This window comes from Triturus cristatus, chromosome 2_2, assembly GCF_964204655.1.
Source record: "Triturus cristatus chromosome 2_2, aTriCri1.1, whole genome shotgun sequence".
NCBI classification, from domain to species: Eukaryota; Metazoa; Chordata; class Amphibia; order Caudata; family Salamandridae; genus Triturus; species Triturus cristatus.
In genome coordinates, this window is record NC_140582.1 from 934,350,366 (window position 1) to 934,366,696 (window position 16,331).

Genomic DNA, 16,331 nt, shown 5'->3' on the forward strand with positions numbered 1-16,331 from the left:
AAGTTATGTTGCTGTGTGTAAATGGTTTACTGTGCACATGGTCTGTGTGGCACTTCAATATGGTCAATGTTTGGGCTCACTTGCTCTCTTTTTTTCAGGGGTGATAGGGGCTTCAGTTCTTCTTGGTTCAGATACTTGTGGTGGCAATGGTGTCAATTTTGAATGTTTAGCAGTAGTCATATACTTGATTATTTCATGTTGGCTCTATTGTACACATTTCAGGTTGGGGAGCACTGCCAGCACAGTGTGGGTTTCTGCACACAGTATTTCAGGCAGGCTGTCCAGGGCCACCATGTGTGTGTTCTTCCTATATGTGTGCCCAGTGGTGTATGTGTGTGGTCATCTTGTGATGGCCAGTCATCCTAGTCCCATGGATTACTTTCCATGTGTGCTCTTGGATGACCAGGTATTGTGCAGTGTGAAGGGGGTGAGTTTGTGGGGAGTGTTGATGTGTGCATGCCTCTGCAATGTCAACTACACACATGTGTCACCCAGGAGTTGTGTGCCTGTTGTTTTGATTGTTCATCCCTGTGGATGTGGTTGTATGCCCATGTGTGAGTTGTATGTTGTGCACTGTGCAGTGTGTTGGTGTGTCCTTGCAGTTCTGTCTGACTCCTACTTGTTTTTGTCACGTGTGAGTATGCAGAGGGCGTTACTGGCAATTCAGTGTTGTGTTTTGTTGCACATCCCTGTGTCTGGTGGCTGTTTGTGGGGTCTGTGCAGACCTGCTGCTCCCCACTGCCATTGTGGTTGTGTTTTCTCATGCCTTGCTGTCCCATGGCGCCTTCTTGCCTCCGATGTGGCATGTTGTGTGTGTTGTCATGCCACCCCCTATCTGTGCTCCAGCTGCCTACCCATTGTGGGTCTGCACTCCCTCTCTTTGTGTATGGTACACTCCTGCCATGTCCCCTACTGACATGCAGTACACTTCACTTTGGTGTGAGCTGTCCCCTTGGTTTGTATGTGTGTGTGCCTCCCCATGACTTCATTTGGGCCACTGTGCTTTGTGGTGCAGTTCTTTGTCCAGGGTCAATGTGTCACTCAGTGCATTCCCCAATGGGTCATGTGTGATTTACTGGTGCTGTTTGTCAGTCGTGGTAGCTGCTTTGCAGTTCAACTGTGTATGCGGCCCAGCCCTGTGGTCAAGTTGTTTTCACCATTGTGCCCCAGACTTGTGCATCTATTGGGTGTTGTGTTGGATGTATGTGTGTTGTTTGTGTTATTGCTTTACTTCCTGGGTGTGCTGTTGTCTTTGTGCTGTGCTGTATGGTGTTGTGTGGGTTGCTGTTCTGTCACTGATGTCTGTGTGTGTTTGGTATGCTTGGTGTGCACACACAGCTTGTTGTGCTTGCTGTGCTGTGTGTATGTTGCCTTGTGTTTGCCTGTTGTGCATCCCCTGATGTCATGCTATGTTTGCTATGTGATTTTTCTGCCTGTGCATCTGTTGTCTGTTTGCTGTGGCTGTGTTGTTCTGTGATGGTGCACTTCTTGTGTGTGTTGTGGAATGTTGTCTGTGCATTTTTCCTGGGTGATGAGGTTGTGCACTCCTGTTGTGTCTGTGCTCCCATTGTCTTTCCCCAGTTTAGCTGCACAGGGCATGTCTGTTGTTGTTGTGGCTCTGTGTGTGTTTCAGTTGGGTGATGCGTTTGTCTGTTGTATTTGTTTCCACATTTGTGGTGGCATCCCTGTGTGTGTGTGAATGTGTGATGTTTGTGCCTGAGCCCAGGGTGTGTGGTTGTTTGTGTGTGTATTGCCTGTCAAGTATGGGCAGCCTTCAGTGTGTTTGGCACTGGTGTTGTGTGCTTCTGGTGTGAGGGGGTATGTGTGTAGATTCTTACTGGTGTTTGTCAGTCCTGAGGTGTGTAGATGGTCCCTGTGTGTAGTGCTGCTTGTGTACTCCTGTGAAGTAGTTGTATGTATGTATGGTTTGCCTTGCTGTCTCTCTGTGTGGTTGCACTGAGCTGTCTGTGGTTTGATTTCACTGACTTTGCCAGCCATGTGTGCTTTGATGGTGTGTGGGTGTTGTGCTCTCTTCCTTGTGTTGATGTGATGTACACATGCTTGTTGTGTGTCTCCATGGCCTTCCATTTGTGTGCAGCCCACTTTGGTTTCCCTATTTGTTGTGCTCCATTGCTGTTGGCATGTGGGGTGTGTATGTGTGTGGGTGTCAGTCTGTGACATGTATGTGTGACTGTAAAGGCTGTGTCTCCATTTGGATGTTGCTTCCTTGCATGTGTTCATTTGTTGCTTGTCCTCATTGCTTTTTCCCTGAGTGTGGTGTAGTGTGTGTTTCCCTGGCCCTGTGCTACTGTGCTGTGTGTTGTGTGTTCCTGTGCAGCCACTCCTGCATTGTGTGTCTCCATGATTGTTGGTTGTGTGGTGCAGGGTATGTATTGCCCTGGCTTGTTGTTGTGCATGGGGTGCACAGGGGGGGCACATGGCATGTGCCTTCATGGGGTGTGCTAGTGTGTGGGTGTGGCCCTGTGGTCTTTGTGCCCTGCCCATACCTGGCACTGGCCCTGCCTTCTGCATTGCGCATGTATTTGCTAGTGTTCGCCGCTGCGGTCACGTGACCGGCACATTGCTGCATGGTGGCGGTAGCTGTGTGTCCAGGATGCAGCAGGGTAAATTTGTGGCAGATGGGTGATGTGTGGGTGCCCTTGGGGATGTGTTCCTATCCTCCCTAGGGTGTCTGATGTGGATTTGGACCCTGTGTCAGGCCGTGGGTTGTGTGTTGCGTTATTGCGTACCTGCGGTGTCATCCGCGGCGGTCCATGAGTTCCTGGTGATGTAGCAGGTACAGCACCGGAAAGACGTGTAGAGCTGGGTCCATTGCGTTCGTGTCCGGGTGGTGTGGACCGGGACTCTGGTTTCGTGCTCCGCTGTCGAGTTTCCACCATCTCTGGTTGGGCGGTGTCTCCGCTGCGGTGCGTCTGCTTGCTTGAGCCATCCTAATTTGAGGACCGGGTCAGACGTCATTACGCATGGCGGAGGGTCTCCATTGGCTCCCACCACCTCGGTGGGGGGCGCACTTTGATGGCAGTGCGCATCGCACCGCGGCGGTCAGGAATTGGCCTATGTTTGACCATACTAATATGGCAGACGTGATGTCCGCTGCTAGCGGGCGGAAAAAGGCATTTTTCCGCACAGCCAGCGCGTCGGTGGTCCCACCGCCCTACATCCTAATGGATCCCTAAGTGTTGAAGTTAAATTGTATTATATATACTTTGATACCGAGTAAACAATACATGTGTTGTGTTGGGCTGCAAATAATGACCATGGAGGGAGCCAGTAAGTGCATATTTTGTTACATTTGGCACCTCAAACCACCAACCTCCTTGATGCTTTTTAAAAACATAAATGTCACATACACACTGATTAGCATTCAGCACATCTTCAGTCAGCCTACCTTTTAGGTTTGACTTGATGACACCTGCACCATTCATGGTAGATGTTTCCATATGATATACACGAATGGACTAGGACTCAGGTTTGCATTTGTTTGAAAGAAAGAGATATGCAATTATGCCATCCAGGTGTTAGATATGTCAGCACAGACGAGCTTGAGGTAACATAGAATGTTGTTACAACTAACTTTCTTGATTAGAATGGCACTGAAGCCTTACTGGACAATCTATGCCACAATACATCACTGCTCTCTGTTAGTTGGTACCAACCAAAACAAGAAACACTAAATTTGGCACTAAATCCACTAAAAATGGTTCTATGTGGTACCAGTGGAGCTGAAACAAACCAGTCTCAACCTGTAATGCAAGTTGCACAAGACTATTTTAACTGAAGATAGCCCCTCTCTAAAAGATACCTGTAAGCTCTCCATAGTGCCATAAGGAAAGCCAAAAAGTCTTAATTTACGAAATTCATCTAGCAGGTCTGACTGAATAAGAGAAATCTTCAGCATCTTTCAAGAACTGTCTAGCCCAGATACCCAGAAGAGCAACCCCTGCGCATCACAACAATATTGTGACAAAACTCCAGGATTTCTTTTGTTCAAAATTAGCACCATCAGTGACTCCAACATTACTGCACTGTACCATCTGCCTGACGCTCTCTCTCCTTTCTTCACAGTTTTCATCCTTTCTCTGCCTCTGTCTATATGTGCTATATTCCTATTGCTTCACTGCCAGCATTTAACCTTCCCTGTTAGCTATGGCATGGCATTTTATTTAGAAGCGTAGGCATAAGCAATAAGAAGATGGGAGCCCATAAGGTAGTAATTATAGGTGTGCCCTTTCAGTGCATTAATCATTTCGGCCAATTTATTCCAAAATTGTGCTTTAAGTGCACTTTTTGATTTAATTTTTTTCAAAACGTTCTATGGCTGGGGGAACCTACTGTCATACCCTTACTTAAGGAAAGCTCCATTGCTGAAAATTCAGATGCGGTATTACATCTGGCTTTCGGCAGTGGCAGTTGAGGATGTGGGTAGAGACAAGTGGGTGGAGCCAGTGGAGGAAGTGGGTGGAGCCAGGGGAAGGGGTGTAGTCTCCTAAACAAATTTGAGCACCTTCATTTAATATTTTACAAATTAAGCACTGAGCAAAAGCCTTCAACGTAAGTGGGATAATAATTGTGGTCAGTTCTGTTGTGTTGATGAATTGATTAAGGGCCAGATGTAGGTAAGTTCGAAATACCGAGTCCTTAATAGCGATTTTTACCAAATCGCTATTAAGGACTCAGTATTTCCGATGTAGGTAAAAAATCAGTAAAAAATACCGAATCGGTAATAATCGCAAAAAATTAGCGATTTCCTACAAATCGGTAAAAAATGTACCGATTCCATATTACCGATTCGGTAATACCTATTGGGTAATACCGATTTGGTAAAACCGATTCGGTAATTCAAAAAATCGGTAATTGTCGAATCTGCCAATCCTGTGCATCCATGACCTCCCAACCAGGAAGTGGCCACACCCATGCAGGTGCACTGAATCTGTAGCTGTTGGAGAGACAGGGAGAAGGAGCAAGAGCAGAGGAGCTGCACAGCCACCACCCAGATACCACAGAGCAACTGCACCATGGCCTCACAGGAGAAGGGGAAAGATGCTGCCGGAAGGAAAAGGAAGCACAAGTTCAGTGAGGGGGATTTGGAGGTCCTCATAGAGGAAGAAGTCAAAGACCATGACTAGCTCTTTGGCAAGCGATCACTGAACGTCCCTGAGTCCCAGAAAAGTAGCATCTGGCTAGCAATCCAGAAGAAGATCAATGCTATTGGCGTCACAAATCGCACAATTGAGGACTTGAAAAAGCGATGGTACGACCTGAGGACACGTGCGAAGGAGAGGGTGGCTGACTGGCAGAAACAAGTGGGGAAGACAGGCGGGGGATGCTCCACTGCGTCTGCACCAACTGCTCAAGACCAACTGGTAGAGTCCACCCTCCTGCCAGAGAGCGTCAGTGGCGTCGGGGACGTGGATAGCTCAGCAACAGCATCCAAGAGACAAGGTAAGATGCATGCACAGCATGCTGTCTCCCCTCCCTAACCCCAATCCCCCTGCAAAAATCCCACTTCAGAACATGTTTTGTGTAAGATTTGCAATGCATCATGGGTAATGTAGTCCCTAACAACTGGTAGCAAATCAGCCAGCCCCCAATAAGCATAGGCATGTCACACACAGCAATAGATGAGTTAGCGGAGGACAGACAGCTAGAATGTAAGTTGTGAAATTTATTTGCAGACAAATGCTGGCAGAAAAGTGAGTAATAGTACATTCTGTATCCACAGGTGGAACAGCGCCCCGGGCTGCAGAAGGGGAGACTGGTGAGGCCTCCAGGGAGGAACACACAATTGCGGAGGAAGCCATGTCACCTGCAGACAGTACACCAACATCCCCACCATCACCACAACCATCAAAGAGGTACACAGTGGCCACACTCCAGGAGATGGATGCCACAGAGGAGGCCAGGCAGGAAGCCCAACAGCCCACACCGGGCGATGACACACAGACATCTGGGGCAAAGTCCCCCATGGAGGCAACCACCACAGGCGCACGTAGACGGCGACAGAGGGGACAGAGTCCTGACACTGATGGATCCAGTGTCTTCTCTTGACTGGAGAGGCAGATGCTCAATGTGCAGCGCCTGCAGGGGAAGAGAATGAGGGCCATTCAGAAACAGATGGTGGCTAACAACAGGAAGGTCGATGCCATGAAGGAGGCCATCTACTGCCTCAACAATACTGTGGCAGAGGGATTGAAGGAGGTGTCAGAGGTCAGTGAGGCAGTTATGTGGGAGGATGGATGGTGAGCGCGCTGCAAGGCAGAGAGACAGACAGGTATTTGCAGGCTTCACCAAGTATGTGAACAGGCTGTGCAATGCAACGCATGTGCTCAGTCGCAGATCTGTGGCCATGCAGCTTGAAATGGCTAAGTGCAGCCGTGAGGTTACTCAGGGCCTGGTGACAGTCACCAGTGCTGTAGAGGTGATGCAGACTTAACAAATTGCTGCCACTGCTACAGGGTATGTGGACGACAGTGAGGAGGCAAGCAGTCCCAGCACTGTAACTCCCCCCTTGCCAGAGAGTAGGAGGCGCAGTGTGAGGCATGGCTCTGCTGCAGGACACAGCGCTGGTGAGGACAGTGAGCATGCTGAATGCAGCACTGGTGTGCGGGAGTGCAGGAGATAGGCACGGCCCTCTACTTTCATTCGGTTGTGGGTGACATAACCCATTGGACACATAGCTGGTGTTACGGTGTGCTGGACAATTGCCTGCTGTAAGGTCTATTAAACACTGTGACACAAATGCATTAACAGGCTTTGTCTCATTACTTACTCAGAAATAATTTTGTATGATCTCTGACCGTCTCTGTCTCCCATCTGCTGCAGCTGCGCCGCCTGCTGCACTGTGCTGTGGCTGCGTACCTTCCTCATCCTCATCCTCCTCTTCAGAATCACACATTTCCACAGGTGTCCCCCTCTTAGTGGCAAGGTTATGCAGCATGGCACATACAGCTATGATTTTGCAGCAGACCAGGGGCTGGTAATGCCGTGCACCTCAACTTTTGTGCAGGCAGCGGAACCGGCTTTTGAGGAGTCCAAATGTTCGCTCAACCACATTGCGTGTCGATCTATGTGCAACATTGTATCGCCTTTCACTTGGAGTGGATGGGTGCAAGTACGGAGTCAGGATGAAAGAGCGCGCCACATAGGCACTGTCACCTGTGTGTGAGAAGTAAGTAAGTAATTCACAGTCTACAATCGCAGGTGATTACTTGAGGGGGTGTCACATGTACTTACCTAGCAGGTAGCCTTCTCCAAATTCCCCTGCAAGGAGACTGGTATAGATCCCACTGTTCCTGAATATTTATGAATCATGGGTGCTCCCTGGGAATTTTGCAACTATGTCGGTGATAATGTATGACGCATCGCATATGACCTGGACATTAATCAAATGTGCGGATTTGCGATTGCGGTAAATGTACTCAGTTGCAGCAGGGGGGCAGAGTGGTATATGTGTCCCGTCAATGAAACCAATGACGTGTTCACACTGTTGCATTTTGGGGCTGTTTAAATACAGTGCACCTGCTTTGAGTCAGTGCTTATTACCGATTCTTAAATACCGATTTTCAGCAAATTTGGTATTACCGATTTTTGGTTCATGGCATTTGCAATTTTTTACCGATTCCTTATTTTCCGAATCGGTATTTTTGTCTGCAAATCGGTAAATAAGGAATCGGTAACTGGTTTCCCTTATTTTTACCGATTCCTTATTACCGATGGCGTTCGGTAATTCCTACATTACACAAGGCTAAATACTGGTCTGTAACGCTGAAATTTACCGAATTTCGGCGTTACCAACCGGTATTTAGCCACCTACATCTGGCCCTAAGTTAGTTCTTTGTTGAAAGCTTTGGTGTTTTGTTGCATCTCAGTGCTCGTTTCTGGGCTATTTTGTAGAACTTGCGTCTTGCTTACTTAACTACATCCCGAACAGCTGACCTGCAGGTATTCCGTTTTATTACCTGACTTCCTATGTGGTCATATTTTGCATCACTCATGTCTTTAGCATGGATACAAGGGATTATTTTACAACTGGATAAATGGTACAGCTTTGTTGGTAAATCTTCCCATGGTGGTCATCCAGTGATAATTTTGTTGTTTCATGTTGAGCTTGGTTTTTCCTACAAGAAGCATGCTTGCTTTCTTTCCATTGTGGGCTGCATCGAGCCTTGTCTTTATTCCTTCGTGGCAGATTCTAGGTAGGGTTCTTTTCTGCTCAGCTGTATTTAAGTCACTTTCATTTATATTAGTCATTACTGATATTAGAAGAGTTTCTCTTTTTTTTGTTGCGGAGCATAGTTGAATCAATTTCTCTTTTTTCAGGGGCGTGTCTTGACTGATCTGGCTTCTTTTGAACCTCACCTGGCAGGTTCTTCTTCATGCTGGCCACATGATGACCTGGTTTCTATTCTGCCTATCTCTTTTTGTCAGGGCTACACTTGATCCACGTTTCTTTTTCAGGTTATGTGGAGTGGTAAAAGTCTAAGAAGGAGGCGCTGGTTGTGCGTCTAGTCAACTATTGTGCCGTTTGATAGGGCTGTGCTTGTGTAGCTTGACTACCTTTAGGTTGAACAGGGCCCTTGTTCTTGTGGGTCAGTGGTTAATTTGTAGAAAAATAGGTGCTGGTGCTCAAAGCTCTGATCAGAAGCCCATGACCAACACCAGCGAGCTGAACATCAAGACTGGTGTAGTTTGGACTCCACTGATGCCTCACTATTTGACTACCAGACATTTTTGCCCCTTTTTTCTCACTCTTGCAGGTTCCTGCTTTCTCCCCTTGTGGTGTTTTTTCAGTCTTTCTCTTTCTCCTTCTTTCCCCTTTGTGCATTTTCCCTCTTTTGCTCTCAGGAAGTGTCCGATAAGGAAAAGGAAATGCTGGTCCCCAAAAATAAATGCCGGTGGGCTCCCCTGTCAATCACTGACTCAAGTTAAGCACTGCTTATGGGCTGCATTGAGAGCTGTCTCAAGGTTCTGGGATTCGTTCTTGGTGCGGCAGCAAAAATCCTCCTTTCTACAGAGAAACTGTAGGTTCTGTGTTCCAGGACCACATTCCTTCACCAGTAAATGCAAAAACAACTCCGTGTGACACAGCCACATGTTTAAAAGTGAATTAACTAGACTGAAAGACCTACGTTCCAGTTTATTGCACCTTCTCAACCTTTTAGTATTAGTTGTTTTCAAAGCTAAATTTAGCAGCATAAAATGGTTTCCTCAACTTCCATTTTCAGAAATAAATATTTTCTTTTCTTCTTCAGTATGTTGTCTAAGCTATGGTACTTCCGATTGCAATATAAAGATTTTGATATGGATTATGAATTGTTTAAACCAGGCCATGCATCTTGTCTGCTTTAAGGTTACTGACTTCTATTTTACAAACATTGACCAAGAATCATACTTACAAGGATTAGGATTGCCCTTCCTTTCCATGTCTGGTCATCCCCATCACTGCAAGTCAGGCTGTCATTAGGTAAATGGGGACACGTAGTTTCCCCACATACAGGCAGGGTCAGCAGTATCCACGGGATAAAGTGGAATTTAATAATCCTGGTTTTTCCTCAAATACTGTGGGATACTCTGGGGGCACATTGGGATACATATGTGTAGATTTGGGCCCTAGTTTATGCTTGTAATCATTCATTGAATGGGTTCATACTGAAACTAGTACATGAGAAAACATATAGACCAAAGTTGCACAGAAAAAGCACAATACATGCATACCCACCCACATGTTAGGGAAACTTACAAATATGGGAGCAAAAGTGCCACTCAGCCATAAAACACTAGTTGTAGGTAAAATCCAGAAGATTAGTAATAAGATTGCCACAAACGCCCATTATGGTTGTTAAAGATAAGAGGCGCTTGGGATACCCCATAAAAGTCAAACATATGTTAGATGCAAAAATAGACAACACACATTCAAAATAAGCATTTCATTTGCCAAATAAATGGACTAAAACTTCACTCCTGATTAATTGAAGCATGTAATGCTAACATTTCAGTACTACATGTAAACCCTTTTTCTCAATGCACATGAATGGTGCAGAGACACAGGAGAGATGGAAAATTACAAATAAGCGCTAATGAACATATGCTGGACTCTTGTCGTGGAAAGAATGCAAGAAGACCTTGTTGTGATACTGATACAAGTTTCTTCCGCGAAAGCTGACTTCACTGCATTTTAAAATCGAGGCTTGGCTGTGTTAGGCTAAAATGTGCAATACACAACACAGGATAAGAAAATAGAAACGTGTTTAAAATGTCTGCAGTCGTGCAATAATGCACAGCCTTTAGTGAGCTTCAAGAAGGTGCAAAAACGAAATCGTAACTGATTAACAAAGTATATCAACACGTTAAGGCACATTTGTTGATTTGAGTTCTCTTTGTATATAGCCAATCATGAAGCATAGCTATAAATGAATCAAAGTTCTCACAGGGATAGAAAGTAACGGCTCAACACATACAGATTAAGCTACATCATGTGGTCCATAAGCGACCATATGGGGCACCATATCAGCAAAATACATTCTGCAACTTATTAGACATTCCATCTTATACCCACATTATATTAACATGTTGACACAGATTGAGCTACCAGAGCACTATATCACTAAAGGGTAAGGCATTGGATTAAGTTTGATAAATGCCATATTCAGTTAATAAGAGAATGTATTAGAGATAGAAGCTCCCCATTTTATACAGTGGATGAAGCAGTGTGAATTGAGCACTGTACGAGTTCCTCTTGTCATGTTACATGTAAAATGTAATTGTAAGATATTGTGTTGTTGGTTGACTGGTGTGTGAACCCAGGTCAAGCAGCAATCACAATCCATGTCAGGGTGAGGCACAAGCCAACCCTGAATTAACCTCTGCTCAACCCTTTAGTAGCTTTGTGCAGAGTAGTCAGGATAAACACAGAGAGAATGTGTAAAGTGCAATACTTCAACCAGTAATTAATTGAGCAACACAGCACAAAAAGGATCCCACAGAAGGATTACAAATAAAGTTACTTTTAATAAATAAAACAAGATTATAATGACAAAAATCGTATTAGTAGAACCAGAGATATGCAAGTTTAAAGATTCCAATGAATATAGTGTCAGAAAGCACAAAGCATCAACTGTTGATATCTGGTTGTGTCGGACCAATAAAAGTTCAGACCAATCGCTATGGAGTACGGGCTGTCTACAGGGACCCAGTTAATCCAGCTGAACAAAGTACTTTAAATCCTGGTTTGCGGATTGTTCCAAGGGTCCACGTTGAAGATTGGTTGCACAGCCAAGGAGATGCATCGGTTCCGAGATGCGACAAGGTTGTGATGTGAGGACCTACATCATCGCTGCAGATCCAATCGACGAAGGCTTATGGTGCGAAGTCCAACATTGATGATGCATCGCGCAGTCGAGGTGATGCATCAGTTCTGAGGAGCTGTGAGGTTGTGTTTCGGAGTTTGTTGTCGTCATCCAGGCTGTCATTGATGAGGCATGTGAGGGCTTATGATGAGGACATGACGTACAGCAGTGGTTCCAATGTGGCAGTTGGCTGCGATGCGAGTCTTTACGATGGGGAAGATCCATGCAGCGGAGATGAGTGTTCAGCTACTCGCCGGATGTCCACCTGGTGATCTAAAAATTCTACCACATGGTGTTTGGCGGAATTTGGCCAGGACTCCGCGTTACAAGAGTAACACAGAGTCACCCAAAGTCTGCTATTTCTGCAGGCAGAAAAGAATATTTCACCAACTCCTACTTCTCATCCAGGCAAGGGGGTAGCCAGCAGCATGTCAGCACAGCAGGCAGTCCTTTCAGCAGCACAGAAGTCCTTTTTACTGGCAGAGTATCCACAGGTCCAGAAGTGTACTGAAGAGTTGGGTGTCCAAGGTCCAATATTATTCCCAGTTAAGCTTTTGAAGCAGAAGAAGCTTCAAGAGGAATGCCCTAGAAGTGCACAGGTTTCCTGCCTCCACTGCCCTAGCTCCAGACTAACTTCACAAAATCCTTTGTGTGAAGGCAGGACATGGCATATTCCAGTGTAAGTGGGGTTGTGCCTAACTCTGCCGTCCCACCATGCCAGTGATGGCCCATCTAGACACACCTAAGTTCTCTATTCAGTGTGACTGTCTAATAGGAATACACAAAGCCCAATTGTCAACTACACCCAGCCATGTGACCCAGAGACAGACTACAGGCACCGAATGACTAAGGCAGGAAAATGCCAACCTTCTAAAAGTGGTTGTAACTTAAAACCAGACTTCATCATGTTAGTATTTTTCATTACAATTCCAAATACACCAAACATGAATGAGTTACCTCTTCCTATTTGGAAGTAATAGGACACCTTACAACGCAAACTTTTACAGCGCATGCCTTTACAACGTGGTTTTTACATCGCAACATCCATTACAATGCATGATTTTACAATGCATGCCATCATAATGCATTTTTAGAAAACTACACTTACAACACATTCCATTACAAAGCATACCATTACATTGCATACCATTATAACGCATAATACTTTTAGGGCAACAGTATGGTAGGTGTTGGATAGTGTAAGGGTAAAAATTACTGTTTCCCATTACTTACCTTACAATGCGTTATAATGGCATGTGTTGTAGTGACATGCATTGTAATGTCATGCATTGTAGTGACATGCGTTGTAATGGCTGCGTTGTAATGCATGCGATGTAAAGGATGTTGCATTGTAATGACTGTGTTGTAAAGGTAGTGCAGTGTAATGACTGCGTTGTAATGGTTGTTTCCCATTTGGAAGTTGCAGCTTGCTAACTGTAATAAGGTAACTCCAATGTTATTTGATGGAAAAGGTAAGCCTTGCAGTAGTGTAAAATGAATTTAAGAGTTTTTCATTACCAGGACATGTAAAACTCAAAAGCACATGTCCTATGTTTTAAATACATTGTACCCTGCCCTCTGGGTTGTCCACGGCCTACCGTAGGGGTGAAATATATGTATTAAACAGGAAGGTTTGGGCCTGGCAAAAAGTTTATTTTGACAGGTAGGCGTGTCAGTTCAAAACTGCATACACAGGCTGCAATGGTGGCCTGAGACATTTTAAAAGTGCCAGTTAAGTTGATCATACAATCAGTGCTGTAGGCCCACTAGTAACATTTAATTTACATGCCCTGGGCACAGGCAGTACCACTTTTCCAGGGACTTAGAAGTAAATTAGGGATGCCTATTGGGTATAAGACAATTATACCATGTTTTCAGGAGAGAGCACAAGCACGTTAGCACAGCAAACATTAATTAAGCAAACAGAAGGGTTGAAAGCAAAAGTTCAGTGGGAAAACCACACAAAGGATTCCAGGTCTGTCAATCAATCAAGAGGTACTTGTATAGGGCACCTTGTCACCTGAGATGAAATCCAGGTGCTGGACTGCAGGTATCAGTCAAAGAGCCAGGTCTTGAATCCCTTCCAGGAGTGGGTCAACGAGGGTGAATTTATGGAGGTGGAGGGGGAGATTGTTCCAGGACTTGGGAGTGAGGTGGGAGAAGAAGTGTCCTTTAAAGCAGAAGTGGCAGATGCGTGGTATGTGAGTGAGGGCACAGTGTGGGGAGCGGAGGCTTTGTAGGCATGGATCAGAAGCTTGAATTCACATCTTTTCAGAATGGGGAGCCAACGTAGATCATTCAGGTGCTGGGTGATGTGGGTCCTCTTGGACAGGTTGAGGATCAGTCTGGCTGCTGCATTCTGGATCATCTGGAGTCTATTCATGAGTTCGGTGGTGGTGCCTGCATAAAGTGAATTGCTGAAGTCCATCCAGCTAGTGATAAGGGCCAGTGTCGCCCTTCTCCTGGTGCTGATGGGGAGCCACTTGAAGACTTTGTAGAGCATGCAGAGCATATGGAAGAATGCTGAAGAGAAGTCATTGACCTGACGTTTCATTGAGAGTTCACTGTCCAGGATGATACCAAGGTTGCTGGCATGGTCTTTCAGAGTCGGGGTGCATCCGAGTTCCTGCTGTCTGCTGAAGATCAGAACTTCAGTTTTGTCCATGTTGGGCTTCAGGCAGTTGTTCTTCATCAAGGCTAAGACATTCTTCATACAGTTGTGGAAGTTATTCTTTGTCGACGTGGAGTCATCTGAGAGTGGGAGGACAAGCTAGGTATCGTCAGCATGGGAGCTGATGTTGATGTTTGAACGATCTGGAAGGGTCCAGCAGGTTGTTTCTCTCCAGGTATTCGGTGAGTTGAGGTTGTTGGCTTTCTCCAGGACTTTGGTGGGAAATGTGAGCTGTGATATGGGACAGTAGTTCTAGAGCTCTCTGGGTTCTGCAGAGGGTTTCTTGGAGAGGGTTCTCACCTCTGCATGTTTCCAGGTGTTGGGAAAGGTGGCTGTGGTGATGGAGGGGTTGAGGGTGGTCGTGAGCTGGCGGCTGATCTTGTCTCTTCCGTGGTTGAAAAGCCAGTGGGGGCATGGTTCAGTGGGTGCTCCCAAGTGGATGGAGTTCATTAGAGTAGTTGTGTTTGGTGTGCTGGGATGTTCCCATGTGGTGAGCGGGCGGCCAGCAGTGGTGGTCAATGGGAGGCTGAAGAGATCGTGGGTTGAGGATGAAAGTTTCTGTGGATGGTTGCTATCTTGTTGTGGAAGTGGTCGGCGAGGGTATCATAGAGTTCCTGTGAGGAGGGGATTGAGTCTCCGGTGACTGAAGGGCAGGGGAACTCCCTGATGATGGTGAAGAGTTCTTTGGTTTGGTTGCCGCTGGTCCCGATCCGGGGTGTCAGGTTCTCCTTTCTTACAACTTTGGGCTGGCAGTGGTAGTTGTTAAGGACCCACTTGATGGTGGCTCGGTCGGTGTGGTTCCTACTTGTGCCACATCTTCTTTTGAGTTGTTTGCACCTGCATTTTGACGTGCTGAGTTCTGGGCTGTTCAAGCTGGCTCATTTGGTAGGTAGGTGCATTTTGGGTGGTTTGGTGGGGAGACTCAGTCAGCGGTGCTGGTGATCCAGGTGTTGAAGTTCTCTACTACCTTGTCCACGTTGGTGGTGACATTGGGATGTGTGATGCTGAGTGCATCTGTCTATTGGTGCAGAGTGACCTTTGTCCAATTGTGGGAGGGAGTCCTGTGGAGTCTGGGGTGGTGCATATGGGTCTTGCGAGGTTGAAGTGTACGATGGAGTGATCCAACCAGGGGAGTTCTGAAGCGTAGCTATATCTGATTATGTTGCTGGATGTCAAGATGGGGTCCAGTGTGTATCCTGTTTGTGTGTGGGGTCTGTGACCAGTTGCTTGAGGCCGATGTTGTCCAATCACTCCAGGAGGTCGGTGAAGTTGGTGTCAGTGAAGTCATTCCAGTGTAAGTTAAAGTCTCCCAGGAGGACGTAGTGTTTGGATTGTATGGAGAACAGGGCAATGGCGTCATTGAGGTCGGTTTGAGGTACTGGCTGTCTGTATGCGAGGGTGCCTTTGAAGGTGGCTTAGTCATCGGTGCGGAGCTTGAAGTTTATATATTCCATGATCGTCATGGTTTTCCTTCAGCGGTGATGGTGCAGGTGATTGATTCCTTCTGAACAATGGCAATGCCACCTCCGTGTCTATTGGTGTGGTCACAGTAATTCATCTTGAAGCTGATGGGTGTTGCAAAGGTGATGTCTGCTGCCGATGCATGGATGAGCCAGCCCTCTGTATTCAAGGTCACATCCGGGGCGAGGGTGGATATGGTGTCCCAAACTTCAGTGGTGTGTTTGCAGAGCGATCTGGCATTGATGAGGAAGCAGCAGAGTTGTTCCGGGGGGTCTTGGCTACAGCGTTGACGTGGTGTGGGTTGCTGCAATGGTGGTCAGTGCAGGTGCTAGTGTGAAGGTGAATCAACAGTGAATGCAGGTGAATGGTCCCTCCTTGGAGCGAGGCGATGCAAGACAGCAGTTGTTGTTCTGTCCAGGGTCCGGTGTCTGGAGATCTGCAGCAAAGTATCTGTGGGAGTGCGGAAGTCCAGGGTTTCTGGCACTGGGTGGAGTCCAGGCTCAGACAGGCTTGCCTTTGGTGCACCAGAAGTATGGCCGCACAGATGCCTCCATAAGTATGGCCGGGAGGTGGGAGGGACTGGCAGAGAGGTAGGAGGGTAGCAAGCGGGAGGAAGATAGCAGGAGTGGACCCTGGGCAAAATCCAAGGCAAGATCCAAAGAACAGAAATTCTGGGCAAAATACAGAAAGAAAAAAGGGAATAAACTGCTAGAATACAGATTAGACTGAAAAATAACAGAAACACAATACCAAATGCAAAATACTAATACCCATGGCCTAGCGTGCAGTGGGACCTAACTGGCGGCCTAGGGGCTGCGAGTTAGGCAGCAGCC